This window comes from Panthera onca, chromosome C1 (assembly GCF_046562875.1).
Source record: "Panthera onca isolate mPanOnc1 chromosome C1, mPanOnc1 haplotype 2, whole genome shotgun sequence".
Lineage (NCBI taxonomy): Eukaryota > Metazoa > Chordata > Mammalia > Carnivora > Felidae > Panthera > Panthera onca.
Genome location: NC_138346.1, coordinates 184,294,477 through 184,308,822, shown reverse-complemented (window position 1 = coordinate 184,308,822; position 14,346 = coordinate 184,294,477).

Sequence of the window (14,346 nt, the reverse complement as noted above, 5' to 3'; positions counted from 1 at the left end):
TGCACGAGTGCGTGTGGTATGTGTGTGGTGTATATGTATGTGTGCATGTGGTGTGTGTGTGCGTGCAGTGTGTGTGGTGTGTCTGTATGTGTGTGGTGTGTAGGGGTGTGTGTGTGTGTAGTGTTTGTATGGTGTGTGAAGTGCATGTATGTGTGTGGTGTATATGTATGTGTGCATGTGTGCGGTGTATGGGTGTGTGTGTGGTGTTTGTGGGGTGTGTATGTATGTGTGCGGTGTGTGGCAAATATATGTTATGTGTATATGTGTATGTGGTGTGTGTGTGTGTGTGTGTGTGTGTGTGTGTGCAGGGGAAAGGAGAGAAGCCAGGGACCAGGACACAGCCCCAGTGATAAGGGTCTGTAAAAAGGAAGGTTAGAGCAGGAGGAAGAAATCTCAGAAGAGTGAGGTGTCCCAGAAATCCAGGAAGGAGAAAGCCAGTAAGACCCGGGCAGGGAAGTCACTGTATGTAGGGCCCCCCCGCCTCAAGGAGTTTCCCCCAAAAGGAGCCCAGCTTCTCCCATTGGTCCCCAGGTCTCATGTCCTGCTTCCCTCACCCAAGCATCCCCCCTTCCCTAAACAATCCAGGAAAGGACAAGGACTCCCAGGGCCCTGTTTTTGGGTGGGGGGGGGGGAAGGGGATGAGCAGGAAGGACATCAGGTGACCAACGGGAGGAAAACACACCTCCCAGGTCAAAGTCCCAAGCTTTAGAGCAAAACAAGTTGTTCCGGAAGAGGGGGGCGTGGGTGGACATTTGGCTTTGAGGCTGGTCTCTGCTGTCTGGGCGTCCTCATCCAGCTGAGGGGGGGATCATCTCCCCAGCTGCATGGACACAGCCCTGGGTCCCCATGGTAACAAATTGGTCCCCCTGCTGGTCTGGTGTGGCCCCAAGATCTAGACTCAGGCCTCAGCAACTCCACAGGACTGGACCCTGTGTCCTCATCTCTGAGCTGCTGCTCCATCAACACTCAGTTCCTCCCTCGGGGTCCCAGCCCAGCTCTGCCACCATGAATCATCAGGCCCCTTGGACCAGTCCTCCATCTAGCATCCAGCAGCGCCTTGTGTGATTCACCTTTAGAAACATCGAAGTGGGCCTAGACTTTCCAGCCATCCCGCCTGCCATTGCAGTTGTTGCCAGCAGGTGGCAGAGTCCAGCTCCAATCCACGCCAGGTTGGTAAGGACAGGGAGGGGGCCAGTTTGCCGGGGAAGATTCTGCAATTTCCCCTCCTTTCGGCCCCCTCGCTTCCGCCCCCTTTCGGGGGTGGTTTGGAGGAAGGGAGGGTGGACACTGACATGTAAACAGTCAGCCAAGCTGGGAACAGTGCCCATGGCATGCTCAGGGCTGTGCCATAGAGAAGCACAGACCACTAAATTGTTAAGGAAGGCATCCTGGAGGAGGTGATGCTAGGAAGGAAAAAGGTTAGCTGAATCATTGGACCAAGCAGAAAGGCAGCCCCAAAGAGAGGAGAGAGCTGAGAGCAGAGAGAGGACAAGCATGGAGACACATTGGTGAAGGGTATCTGCTCTTAAGATAATATGCAAATTTTGGGGGTGCCAGGTGGCTCAGTCGGCTGAGCGTTGGACTTCGGCTCAGGTCATGATCTCACAGTTCGTGAGTTCGAGCCCCACATTGGGCTCTCTGCTGTCAGCATGGAGCCTGCTTTGGATCCTCTGTCACTCTCTCTCTCTCTCTGCACCTCTCTGGCTCATTCTCTCTCTCTCTCTCTCCAAAACAAACATTAAAAAAAAGAAGAAGAAGAAGAAGAATGAAGGCAACAGGGGCTCCTGGCTGGTTTAGTACAGTATGCGACTCTTAATCTCAGAGTTGTGAGTTTGAGCCCCATGTTGGGTGATGAGATTCCCTAAAGGTAAAAAATTCTTAAAAAGAACAAAAGAATGAAGGTAACAAAGCACAGTCCGTCTGTGATATTTCCATATTACCACACGCCATTGTTGCAGATATCTGGATATTTCCCTTATGCTCATCACTATTCGAAGTATATCAGTCATTGGACTGACTGCCACTAGATCTTATTGTCTAATACATTATCAAACTATAAGTAAGTTACTCTTTTGCAAACTTACATTTTTAATATTCTAACAACTACATTTCGACATGATTGGTTTCCTTTTTTTAAAATTTTTTTAATGTTTTTTTCTGAGACAGAGAGAGACAGAGCATGAGTGGGGGAGGGGCAGAGAGAGAGGGGGGACACAGAATCCAAAGCAGGCTCCAGGCTCCGAGCTGTCAGTGCAGAGCCTGACGCGGGGCTCAAACTCATAGACCTCGAGATCATGACCTGAGCCGAAGCCGGACACTCAACCGACTGAGCCACTCAGGCACCCTGGTTTCCTTTTATTTTACACATTTCAGTCCACAGGCTGCACCAGACCTCTCAAGGGTTTCACGGCACCAAAGAGGTTAAGGAGTCGTGACTCACAGGAGCCTAGGGCAGGTCTGTTCAAAGCAGTGCCATGTGATCTCAAGGTCAGACCTGAAGAAAGATTGGCACTTTCTGGACAGGGGCTTTCTGGGGCTCAGGGCTGGAGGCCATGGTCAGAGTGAATGGGTGCTCACCCTCATAGAGCACCCCATGCCTGGGAGCTGGAAGGGGCAAAAAGCACCAGCGTGGAGGCAGCCAAGCCAAGGAATGTACTGGCTGTGACTCCTGGGTCCTAGGCGACCCCACTGGGCTGGTGAGATTTATGACCAGGACCTCCCAGTTGGGGAAGATCAATCACCCCCTCCTGCTGCCTATTCACTCAGCCAAGAAACTAAAGGGCTGGCCCTGTGCCAAAAGCCCAGCCTGCCAGCAGAGGTCCCAAGGCCAAATCCTTTGCCAGTGGTTCCAGCACAGCCCTCCTCCCCTGCCCAGGGCTGCAGGCCAGCAGTGGAGCCATGCTGGCGTTGCTAGTGTCTAGAATCACAATCTGCCCTGGCCTACATGCTCATCCTGAATGGTGTGACCTTGTTCCTCATTTTTCAGCTGGGGAAGCTGTGACTCAGAAAGGGATAGTCACTAACTGAAGGTCACACAGTAAGTTAGTAGGAGAGATAGGGCTAAACCCTAGGCATCCCTATGTGTAGCCCAGAGCTCAGTCCCTCTGTCAAGCACCTATGTATTGGTCAGTTTCCCAAGTGGCATTCCCAAATGGCTTGCTTTCATTCATTTGCTCAACATATTTAATGTCTACCATGGGGCTGGAAATACAGTAGTGAGCAAGATAGGGCTTATACAATTATCTAATTAACTATCTGATTACAGTTGACCCTTGAATAACGTGGGTTTGAGCTGCTTGGGTCCACTTACATGTGGATTTTTTTTTTCAATAAATGTACAGCACTGTAAATGCATTTTCTTTATGATTTATTATTTTCTTAATAACATTTTCTTTTATCTAGCTTACTTTATTATAAGAGTACAGGATATAATACATATACAAAATATGTGTGTCAACTGTTCATGTTATCAGTAAGGCTACTGGTCAACAGTAGGCTATTAGTAGTTAAGTTTTGGGGGAGTCAAAAGTTATGTGTGGATTTGTGACTTTTGGGGGGGTCAGTGTCTAACCCCCATCTGCTCAAGGGTCAACTGTAACCTAATTGCACCAAATATTTTAAAGGAGATGAAGAGTGCCAAGAGTATATAAATGGGGATGCCCTCTACGGTAGGAAATCAAGAAAGGGTAATATTAAGTCTAAAATTCATTCATTCATTTATTCATTCATTCAACAAATATTTACTGAATGCCTCCTGTGGACCAGGCACTCTTCGAGATGCCAAGGATACAGCAATGATCAAAAAGAAGTCCCTCTTCTTAGAGAGCTTACATTCTAGAGGGGTTATCCAGGAAACAAATAAATAGATACAATAGGTCATATGGCTATATGGGAAAGACAAGACAGGATCAGGAGAATAGGATGCTATGTGCTATTTTACATAGATTCATCAGGGAAGGCTCCTCTAAGAGGGAACATTTGAACAGAGCTGAGTTGAGGAAGCAAGATGTTCAGCTGTCAGAGGGGAGAGGGTGGCAGGCAAGGAGAATAAACAGCAAGTGCAAAGGTCCTGAGGAAGGGGCATGAGGAAAGCGTCTGTGTGACTAATAAAGAAGTGAATGCAGGAGAGGAGGTTGGAAAGGCTGCGTGAGACCCACTCACATGGAGCCTTTTGTGAGTGACTGTAAAGGCTTCAGCTTTGAATCAGATGGAGTGAAGAGGCTATTGGAGGGTCTGAGCACAGAAGACATGATGCTGCTGCTTTGTTGAGGAAAGATCCCAGAAGGCAAGAAAAGCAGAAGCAAAGCAATGAGACTAGTTAGGAGGCCACCACAATACTACAGGCAAGGGATAACAGCGGCTTGGGTCAAGGCAGCAGCCATGGCACCAGGGATACGTGATTTGAATCTAGATACATTTTGAGGGTAAAGCCAACATGATTCGGAATGTGGGGGAAAGGAGAAGCCAAGGATGGTTTCAAGGTTTCAAGCCTGTTCAACTACCACAGACTGAGATGGGGAAGGTTCAACAGGGGCAGGATTCACATGTTTTGTCTGGAGATGGGTATGTGGGTTTGGAGTTAGGAGGCGTGGTCCAGGCTGGAGATGTGTATTTGGGAGCTGTCAGGCAGCGATGGAGGGATCCCCCGGACACAGGGAGAGAAGATCTGAAGTGCCGGGCTTGGGAAGTCATAGGCAAGAGCTACTTCCAGGCTGGGGAAGAGCAGACAGGAAAGCTTGCAGGCAGGGGGAGCCATCGGGGCATCAGCCTGTTGAGAGAGCAGAAGGTGATCCGGAAAGGGGTCCTGATGGCCTTGCAGGACCTGTGAAGAGATTCCATCTTTCCCTTACAGGTAAAGCCACACCATTATAGTATTTTAGGCAAGGACGTGGCACGGGCAGTCTTGCATTTCAGCGAGGTCTTTCCAACCACAGCTGGAAGAATGGGTTCGATAGACAATGCAGTGAACAGTGAGCCAGTGAGTGGGCTGGGGGTGGGGGAGGGACCCAGGAGACAAGAGGCACAGCTGGAGTTAGGACAGCACGTGGAGCGAAGCGGGAGGGTGGGAGAGCAACTCAATGGGGAGAGCCGGCAGGCTAAGGTGACTCCCTGGATGTGAGGAGTGAAGGACTCAGAAGAGTAGAGTCAAGTTGCACCTAGTCCCCCATCTTAGACAACACTTGGATGTTGGTTCTAAGAATACTAGAAGAGCAGCAGGTTGGGGCGGGGGTGGGGGGGCTGGTGAGGAGAGAGCCTGTATTCATTCAACAAAACTCTCCAGAGTGTCTGGCACTCAAGGGCTAATGAATGAGACAAGCAAAAAGCAATGAGCCAAATGCTGGGTCCCAGGGCAGGTGATCTGAGTTCACGGCACCCAGGGCACATCTCAGGATGCAGCTCGGTGTGTGAGAGACATCTGAGCCAGAAGTGGTAGCTTAGAATTCAGCAGCTTACGGATGGTAACTGAGGCCTTGGCAGGGCTGATGTGGCTGGAATAGGGAGGGATAAGAAATGCCTGTGTGAATGGATGGGGAGTGGATCTCCATCTGAATCAAAAGGAAAATGAAGAAGGAACACATATCACCTTTACACCACTTAGGATCAAATTACAGGCATCAGGTGCACTCCACATTTCAGGACCTTTGGAGTCATGTAACTGATTTTATTTCACCCTAACAAAAACTGTTTTCTTCCCTGGTTATCAATTTTGCCATTAGTCTATGAAATATTTGGAGAAGCTGAGATTTTCAGCCTGAAAAGGAGCACTCTCAGGAGTCTCCGTCTCCAGTTATCTGCAGGGCTGTCCTTGACCAGAGAAAAATCATCCTCTGTGCCCTCTGAGCATGGAGCTGGGGATGAGAAGAGTCACAGAGAGACTGTTTTTGGTTCACCAAGACAAAGCCTGTCTTGAGTATCTAGTGATAGCGAAGAAGCCCCTATAAAGTGATGAGCTCCCCGTCACTAGAGGTGTGCAAGTTGGAGCTGTGAGCTTGCAGAGAGAGGTAGCGTACAGGAAGGGGCAGGGAGGAGTGAGTGGACTCAATGCTGATGTCTCTGGGGCCCAGGAGGAATGAGCTAAGCATCGAGACCCTCACCCAGCACAAGTTGTGTGACCCGGGCACCACTCCCCACTTCTCTGAGCCTCTGTTTCTCAGCCTCTGTTGCTGCACTGGATTGGTCAGAGAGTAAGGCATCTGAACACCTGGTAAAAGGAGATACTTGATAATGTTAGGAGCACCCAGATCTAAACACAACGTCCAGTGTTTGAGCTATACTGCCCTGTCCCAAACCAGTCCTTTTTCTGAACAGAAACCCCAGCAGGGCAGTAAGAGGCATTATGGGCACATTCTGTTGGCCACATGTTCACCACCTCTAAGTCAATGTAGAAGAAGCCACACTCAAACCATCTGCACATTTCACATCTGGAGCTTTGGTCTGAAAGTCAGACTCTGGCCTTCGAAATGAAAATTACTTTAAAAGCCTGCAGCTTCACACAGAAGTTAAACATAATGCAATCATAATTTCATGGTTGGGGAAAAATATATATATATTTTTTAAAGATTTTATTTTTAAGTAATCTCTACAACCAACGTGAGGCTCAAACTCACAACCCTGAGATCAAGAGTCTCACACTCCTCTGACTGAGCCAGCCAGGTGCCCCCAAATACAGATTTTTTTTTAAAGAGAGGAAATACAACGAAACATTCATTGGTGAACTAGGCCGAGTTTATGATTTTTGTTTTGTTTTGTTTACCTCTCTTTCTGTTCTTTCCAGAGTTTCTATAACAAGAAATGTTTGTTGGGGGGGGGGGGGGGAAGCTCGTAGTTTAAAAATAAATAAAATAGGCGTGCCTGGGTGGCTCAGTCAGTTGGGCTGCTGACTTCAGCTCGAGTCATGATCTCACGGTCTGTGAGTTCGAGCCCCACAACAGGCTCTGTGCTGACAGCTCAGATCCTGGAGCCTGCTTCAGATTCTGTGTCTCCCTCTCTCTCTGCCCCTCCCCCACTCATGCTCCATCTCTCTCGCTCTCCAAAATAATAAATAAACATTTAAAAATTTTTAATAAACAAAATAAACCTGCATTAAAAGGCAAAATTAAGTCACTTTTCCAAATTTTTACTAGTGCCCTTACATAGCGCAGAGTTAACCCAGAGCCTCTCTTTGCCAAAGTATCTGTCCCTGGCCAGGCAGGGGCATTAGGACGTTATGGCCGAGCCCAGTCTGTCTATTTTCTGGCTAATGGGAGCCTGCCCCCATCATGCTCTTCCAGAGAGGCCCTCCAGGTGCCAGGACACACATAGGAAGCATCTGGGGCCTGCCCTGCAGCTCAGTCCAGAGACACCTGTAACACCAGAAATGCTACCACTTTTTGAAGGCATGCTTACTATGCGCCAAAGCACTGTGCTAGGTGCTGCGGACTCACAGCCCATTTAATCCTCACAATATCGTGAGTGCTATATCCCCATTTTACCATAGACAATACCATAGACAATTTCAGAGAAATTAAACTCAGAAAGTAAGTGGATCCAGAATTTGAATCCACATTTATTTGATTCTAAAGCTCTCAAGTATTACATTATACTTCCTCCTCATGTTAAAAACAAATCAATTACTAAAAAGCCATGAGTGCCGTGAAGGAGGCATACAATTGGAACCTCGGAGAAGGCACTATTAAAGTCCCCAAAGGGGAAGGAAAGATCAGGGAAGACTTCTAGGAAGAGGTGTCCATTGAATTGAGCTTTGAAGGATGAGTAGGAATTTACCAGAGCATAGCACACAGTCAGAGTGGGTGTTCAGTGAATATTTTTAATTGTAAGAACTAACAAAGATTTTAACTGAATATACAGATGAAATAACATGATGTTTGGGATGTGCTTCATGATAATCCATTGTGAAGACAGGGAGTATGGGGAAGGATGGAGGTATAGATGAAACAAGATTACCCACGTGGCTGATTGTTGAGGCTGGTGATGGATGCATGCCATTTATTATATTATCCTATTTTCACATAGATTTGGAAATGCTCTTAACGAAATGAACGTAATGACCCATTTGTGCCCACACACCACGAGGACCTGATGAAATAATTCAGTAAATATTTACCGAGCACCTATGTGCACCCACACACTCTGGGCATGACGGAGCCGCCAGTGACCAGGGACACCCTGTCCCAGCACTGGCCAACTCATGGATAGGGAGATGAGGCCGGGACTCAATCCAGGGCAGGTGGCAAGCGGCACCAGGTATGGATCAAGGGGCTCTGAGTTCAGAAGTAAGGAAGGCCCCAGCCCTCAGCAGGGGGATGCGGGGGCAGGGGCAGGGAGGGGGGGCACGGATCCAGCAGATGCAGCATCGGAGCATCTGAGGTAGTTGAACACACAGGAGTGCACCTGTCGTGGGGCATTCAGGGCAGGCACCTGAGCCAGGGAAAGGCTCAGAGGTGGGAACTAAGAGACAGTGCACATGAAACACGTGGGGAGCTCAATAAGCCCTTAAGGGAGGATGGAGGGCAGAGGAGGGCACAGCACTTTCCACTCCAGTCTTGAACTGGCCTGATTTTTTTAGGACACTTCCTGGACCATGCTTGTTCCCCCCCTTCCCTCCCTGAAACTGTCCACATCCCCAGAGCACTCAGAGCCATCAAAGTGAGTGACGGCAGGCTAATCACAGCCACTTGGGTGTGAGGAGGCCCCTTGTCTCTCTCTGAGGACCCTCCAGCAAGGACAAGTGCAGGACAAAAGCTGTGCCTCCCCCTCCTGGCCTGCCACAGCCCTCATTAGCATCATACAGAAAGCCTGCCCGCCTGGCAACTGGGCAGGCCAGCCCAGCTTTGGCTACGCCCCAACCAAGCAGATGTGGACCCTGAAGGGGCCTGTGGGCAACCCTGCCCCCCCCCCCCCTCAGAAACTAACCACGCCAGGCAACCACGGCCCTGTCCTGCCAGCCCCATCAGCCTTTCCTTGCATCGCCCCACAGAATCTGCTGGGACTGCCAAAGAGCCAAATGGAAGCAGAGAAGCAGACGAGTCCTGAATGATGACTCCTGGGGTCTTAGAGACCTGTCATTAGGCTCAGGGTCAAATCCTAGCATCCTAGACCGGGGCAGCCACTTCAGAGAGATGCTTTAGAACATGCCATTGCCAGAAAACAGACACGACAGACACTCAGCTTCCCAGGACTTTAATAAGTCTCCAGCCTGGTCGGGCAGGTAGCCTGCAGCAGAGATCTGAGGTCCCAGGCGGTCCTGGACGAGATTGCCTGGGGGCTTGGGGCTGGGAGTGCCTGTGTCTGTCTGGATCCCACCTATTCAGGGGTAATGGAGAGGGGCGTGAGAGTGATGGGGAAGCCCGATAGCCCATTGAAAGCGCAGTGCCCTGGGGACTGCTGGAGAGAGGGGCGGAGCACGAGGGAAGGAACCAAGGCCAGCGTGTGTGGGAACGGCCAGAGGGCAGAAGGCCCAGCCTCCCGAGATCCTGCAGAGCCTGGGACCCAGGAGCACCACAGGTCCCAGGCTGCAGAGGGTAAGCTGGGAAGGGCGAAGGACCCTGGGCTCCCAGGTCGCAGCTGGCTGAGCTGTCACCAGGCATGGGGTGGGAAAGAGTTTTTCACCCTGGTCCCGTAGGTCCACTGGGTCTCAGAAAGGCAGGGGTCTTTTGTGGGGCCTAGTTATGGGATGGCAAGGGGTTGGGGGTTGCCTAGGGAGAGGGGACATTATCTTCAAACCACCATCTGCATCAATGAAGCTGAGTCAGGAGAGATCACGTCTCCCCAAATTAGGGAGCTCACAGAATAACATAACCAAACCTCCCTTCCCACAATGTAGGGGGGAGCGCTCCGATTTCCACTCCAAGTAGTCCCATCCTAATGGCCTGGGACTGGGTGGTGCCTCTCTGCAGTGATCCCAGCTGTATTCAGGGGTTCATCTGTAGTGGGGTGAGCGAACTGGCTCCCCAAACAGCCAGGGTCAGAATCCCAGCTGGGCTTGTCTCTTAGCCACTTGACCTTGGACAAATCATTTAACCTCTCTGACCTCTGTGTTTCCTCATCTGTAAAATGAGGAGTGACTGTCCTCTTGCATTGGGTTGTTGGGAGGAGTCAGAGTGCGATAGCAGAGTCAAAAGCCTCACCCTTTGCTATAAACTGTAGACACTGAGCACAGGTGGGTGAGGCTAACCTTCAGTGACCCACTTCCTCTTCCTGAGCTTCCCAGGTCTGGGGCTGGGGTCCCTCTGCCTCTCTCGGTGAAAATCTGCTCTTTCCTGGGGGACTGGCATATTAACAGGTCTAAACTTATGTTAATTCAAATTAAACAAACTTAAAAATTCAGTTACTCAGTCACACTAGCCACATTTCGAGTGCGGCATTTCGAGTGATAGCGGCATGTGCTCAGCGGCTATCATATTGCGCCGGGCAGACACAGAACATGGCCATCATCACACAAAGCTGTATCAGACAGTGCCGGCCTAAAGGCATGAGACAGCTCCAGGTTGGGAGTTAAGAGATCTGGACTCTGGTTCCAACTTATCTCCTAGCTCATGCTGTTTAAACAAGTCCCTTTGCCCCTCAGAGCCTCAGTTTCCCCATCTGTGCAGCCTATCCCACACTGTGCAAGGCAGAGCACAGTCAGTGCTTGACGAGGCCCTTTTGATTGATTCTATCACCCCACTGCCTTGGATCAGGCCCACAAGGAAACAGGTGTGTGGGTGGAGCCCCGCTGACCTGGAGGCAGAGGGACTCACCTGCCCACCCTCATGCTCCAGCTGCTCCAGAAAATACCCTGGAGTCCAAAACTTGTCAGACAAGCCTCCCTGAGTCTCGGTGTCTCAGACAATTGTCTGCAGGTCAGCAAAGCCGGAGCCTGAAGAGCAGGCCTTACAGTGGGCCAGCGTGTACCTTTCCATAGGCTTACATAGGCCTGAGAAGCCGGAAGACCCCAAACTCATCCCTCTCAAAGCAGGCAGGGCCTTGGGGAGGAGGCAGCCTCATGGAAGGCAGCCCGGAGGGGAGGAGGGGAGGGGAGGTGTGGAGTGGAGAGTCAGAGAGTCAGAAATGCGCTATCAGCACTGCCCGTCCTCCCCACTTCCTCTCTTGAACGGATCACATCCTGTTATTGTGTGGACAGAGAAGGCCAGGAGCTGGGGAGGGAGGCAGGGCTCAGACCAAGTGAGTGGCGAGAGAAAGGAGGAGCCAGAGGGAATGTCACAGTGGGCATCAGGTAGCTCTAGCAGCCCAGCCCTGCCTGACCCCAGGTGGCCTGGCAGGAGTAGGGCACCCAGGAGGGAGGACCAACATCCCCGGAGCAACTTGCATCTGCCATTAAGAGAAGATGCTGGAGCTCAGGACAGGCTGTGCCTCCCTGCAAAGGCACCTGGCGGGCGGGAAATGGTACCTTCTTCAGGAAGCCTTCTCCAGCCTCCTCCCCAGGCTCTTTTCAATTCAGCAAACATTTACCCTGGGCCTGCAGGGCCAGAGCCAGACTTCCCTCAGCCCTCGGGCCTCTCTCTCTCTCACAACACTTTCCTCTGGGGTTGTAATGTTCTGGATCTGTTCCCCTCCACCTAGCTTCCAGCCAGCCTTTGTGCCCCCTTCGGACAAGGGGACAGGGAAAGTCCCTTGCTGGCCCCCCAGCATCGCCCAGCATCGCCCAGCATGCAGCAGGTCCAGAGAAGTTCCTGCTGCTGTGAATGATTAGTGTTCCCACTTCCCTCTCTGTCCTCTTTCTCTCTTCTGCTGTTCCCAGGTATAGCCCTGTCCCAAACCCATTGCTAGCAATAACAATGGCTCTTTCTATAAAACACAAGCACTTTATATAGATTATTTTGAAATCCCATGCCAGCCCTGTAAGATGGGAACTAATATCTTTACTTAACAGATGAGGAAACTGAAGCTCAGAAAGGGTAAGTGATTTACCCAAAGCCACACAGCAGTACAATCAGTGGTAGTCCTGAAACTTAAACCCAGATAAGTCTGACCCCAAGCCTAGGCTCCTTCTGTGGCCCACAAAGCGCCTCTCTTTCTGCCTTTCTTGCTCAATCCCACCCATGTCCTGGCCTCTCCCTTCCTGAACTGACACCACATCGACTGTCCTTACTGCCTGTCCTCAAGCTGAGCCTGTTGCTATAGGCAAGCTCTCCAGTGCCCCCACCAATTGCTCATGGTTCTGGGCAGATTCCACAGCACAGCACGGGCCTGTCTGCTCTAAAAACACCAACTACTTAGGGACTATTTCTTCTTCCTCTCTTGAAGGGCAGTGAACACTGGCTTTGGACTCAGACCTGAATTCAAATCCTGAGTAACTGGTAAAACCCCATCCCCTCTCTAAGCCTCATTTCCTTCTCTGGACAACAGAGAGGATGCTCTGGGTGTCCTGACTTACTCCTTTCACTCTGACTCATGATGGCCCAGCACCATGGCCTGTCCTCAGCACATTGGTCAGATGTGCTGGCCTGGCTCACATCAGCCATAGGGCCAGAGAGAGCACCGTTAGTTGTTCTGCACATAGAGAAGGGGGAGTGGGCAGCACAAGGGGGCAGGGCTGCTATAAGCACAGGGATAAACAGCCTCCTGATCTTCATCAGCCACACCTCGCCCCACCCAGGTCCAGTATGATAACCAGGCCACTGGGGCCCAGCCCCAGAAAGCTCACACCCCGCCTCCCCACCAACAGAAGCAGCCCCAAGAGCAGAGCTGTCCATCTGCCTCAACCAGCCCAGAGCTGTGGTTTCCGGCTGGGGTGGGGATGGGGTGGGGGAGAACATTGCAGGAGGCATCTTTGTAGGGATGACCCAGCCTCACACCTATCCCACTCACCCTCTCGTTCCATGCTGGCCTCAACACTGAGCTAGGAGTTTCCATACGTGGGAACCTCTTCATTCAGTCAATGTTGAAAGGATCCCATGCCAGGTCTGCCATGGGGCACTGGAGGCCAATAGACCAACCAGGCATGGTCTTGCCCTCAGGGGGCTCATGTTTGATTGGGGAAGCAGACAAGTGAGCACAGAGGGAAGGGAAACCCCACAGAGTCAGGACAGACTTCTGGGTGCTGGGGACAATTTAGCCAGATGAAAGGAAGATGGAAGCAGATGATAGATAGAAACAAAAAGTGCAAAACCGAATGGTTAAAAACACAATGGCAGCCAGGACAGAAAGGTGAGTACAATAGGGGCAGAGAAAGCAAATAGTGGAATGGGCGGAATGGTGAGAACATGGTCTCTTCCCTGAGGTGGGCAGAAGGTGTCCTGGGAGGCAGGAAGTCTAGTCTTGCTCTGCCTGCCACTATTGTCATTGTCCATGGGATGTGTGGCCCTGGGAAGACTCTTCCTCTCTGGGCCTCAGTCTTCCTATCTGAAGATGGAGACACTAGTCCAAACGATCCCCAAGGGCCTGGCCCACTTGGGCAGTCAATAGCCCCACAGACTCTGCCTGGTGGCCACAGAGTCAGGTCCTCTTCACCTCTCTGTAAATGGAGTCCCTGCCCTCTCCTGGGAAAGATCCTCCTGGAAATAGGTACTCCTCCCTTCCCATTCTCCTCCTCCCCAGATGCCATCCTCACCAGAGCCTCAGCTATCACTGCATTGGTCTTGGCTAACCACTTCCTCGACCCCAAACTCCCTTTCACTATAGCTTCTAAAATGTCACTCTCTTGCTTGCATGAACATGCATCTCTCTCTCTCCTCCACCCCCTCTCTCACCACCCAAACTCCCTTCTCCTGCCCCAGGACTAAGTCTCCTCTTCCTATCTTCCCAAAGGCTTCCTTGCCCTGGGCCAAGGAGATGCATACTTGGGAGTCTTCTAAAAGCTCAGGAGCTTCCCTACAGGCCAGAGTTTGACCCTCAAACTCTGCATGGCCCTGGCCCTCCTAGATTATGGTTGGAAGCTTCCTAGGACAGGTGCAGCCAAGATCAAAGCCTGGCAAGATGAGCAAGGCTAATCCCAAAGGAGCCAGAGTCATCCAGGGGCCCCTTGAGTTCCCTTCTGGGCACATCTTTTTTCCCTTCTACTAATCACCTTCTAATGTGCTGTAACTTCACTGTATCAACACCATAATCAGCATATTTAATATGTGTGTGTGTGTGTGCGCGCGTGTGCGCGCTTACTGTCTCCTTGCTAGAATTCAAGCAACTCAAGAACAGGGATTTTGGTTTTCTTCACTGCTGGATCTCCAGTACCTAGAATGATACCTGGCCCGTTGTAGGGCTCAAAAAACACGACTACATGGAAGGATTGGTACTCCACTGGAAATGCTAACCCACTGAGGTCCCTGAAGTTCCAACAGTCCATATGCAGAGCCCTCTCTGCCCCCCGAACCCAGAGTCCCCGTCCGTCACAGCAGTTCCATTCCTAAG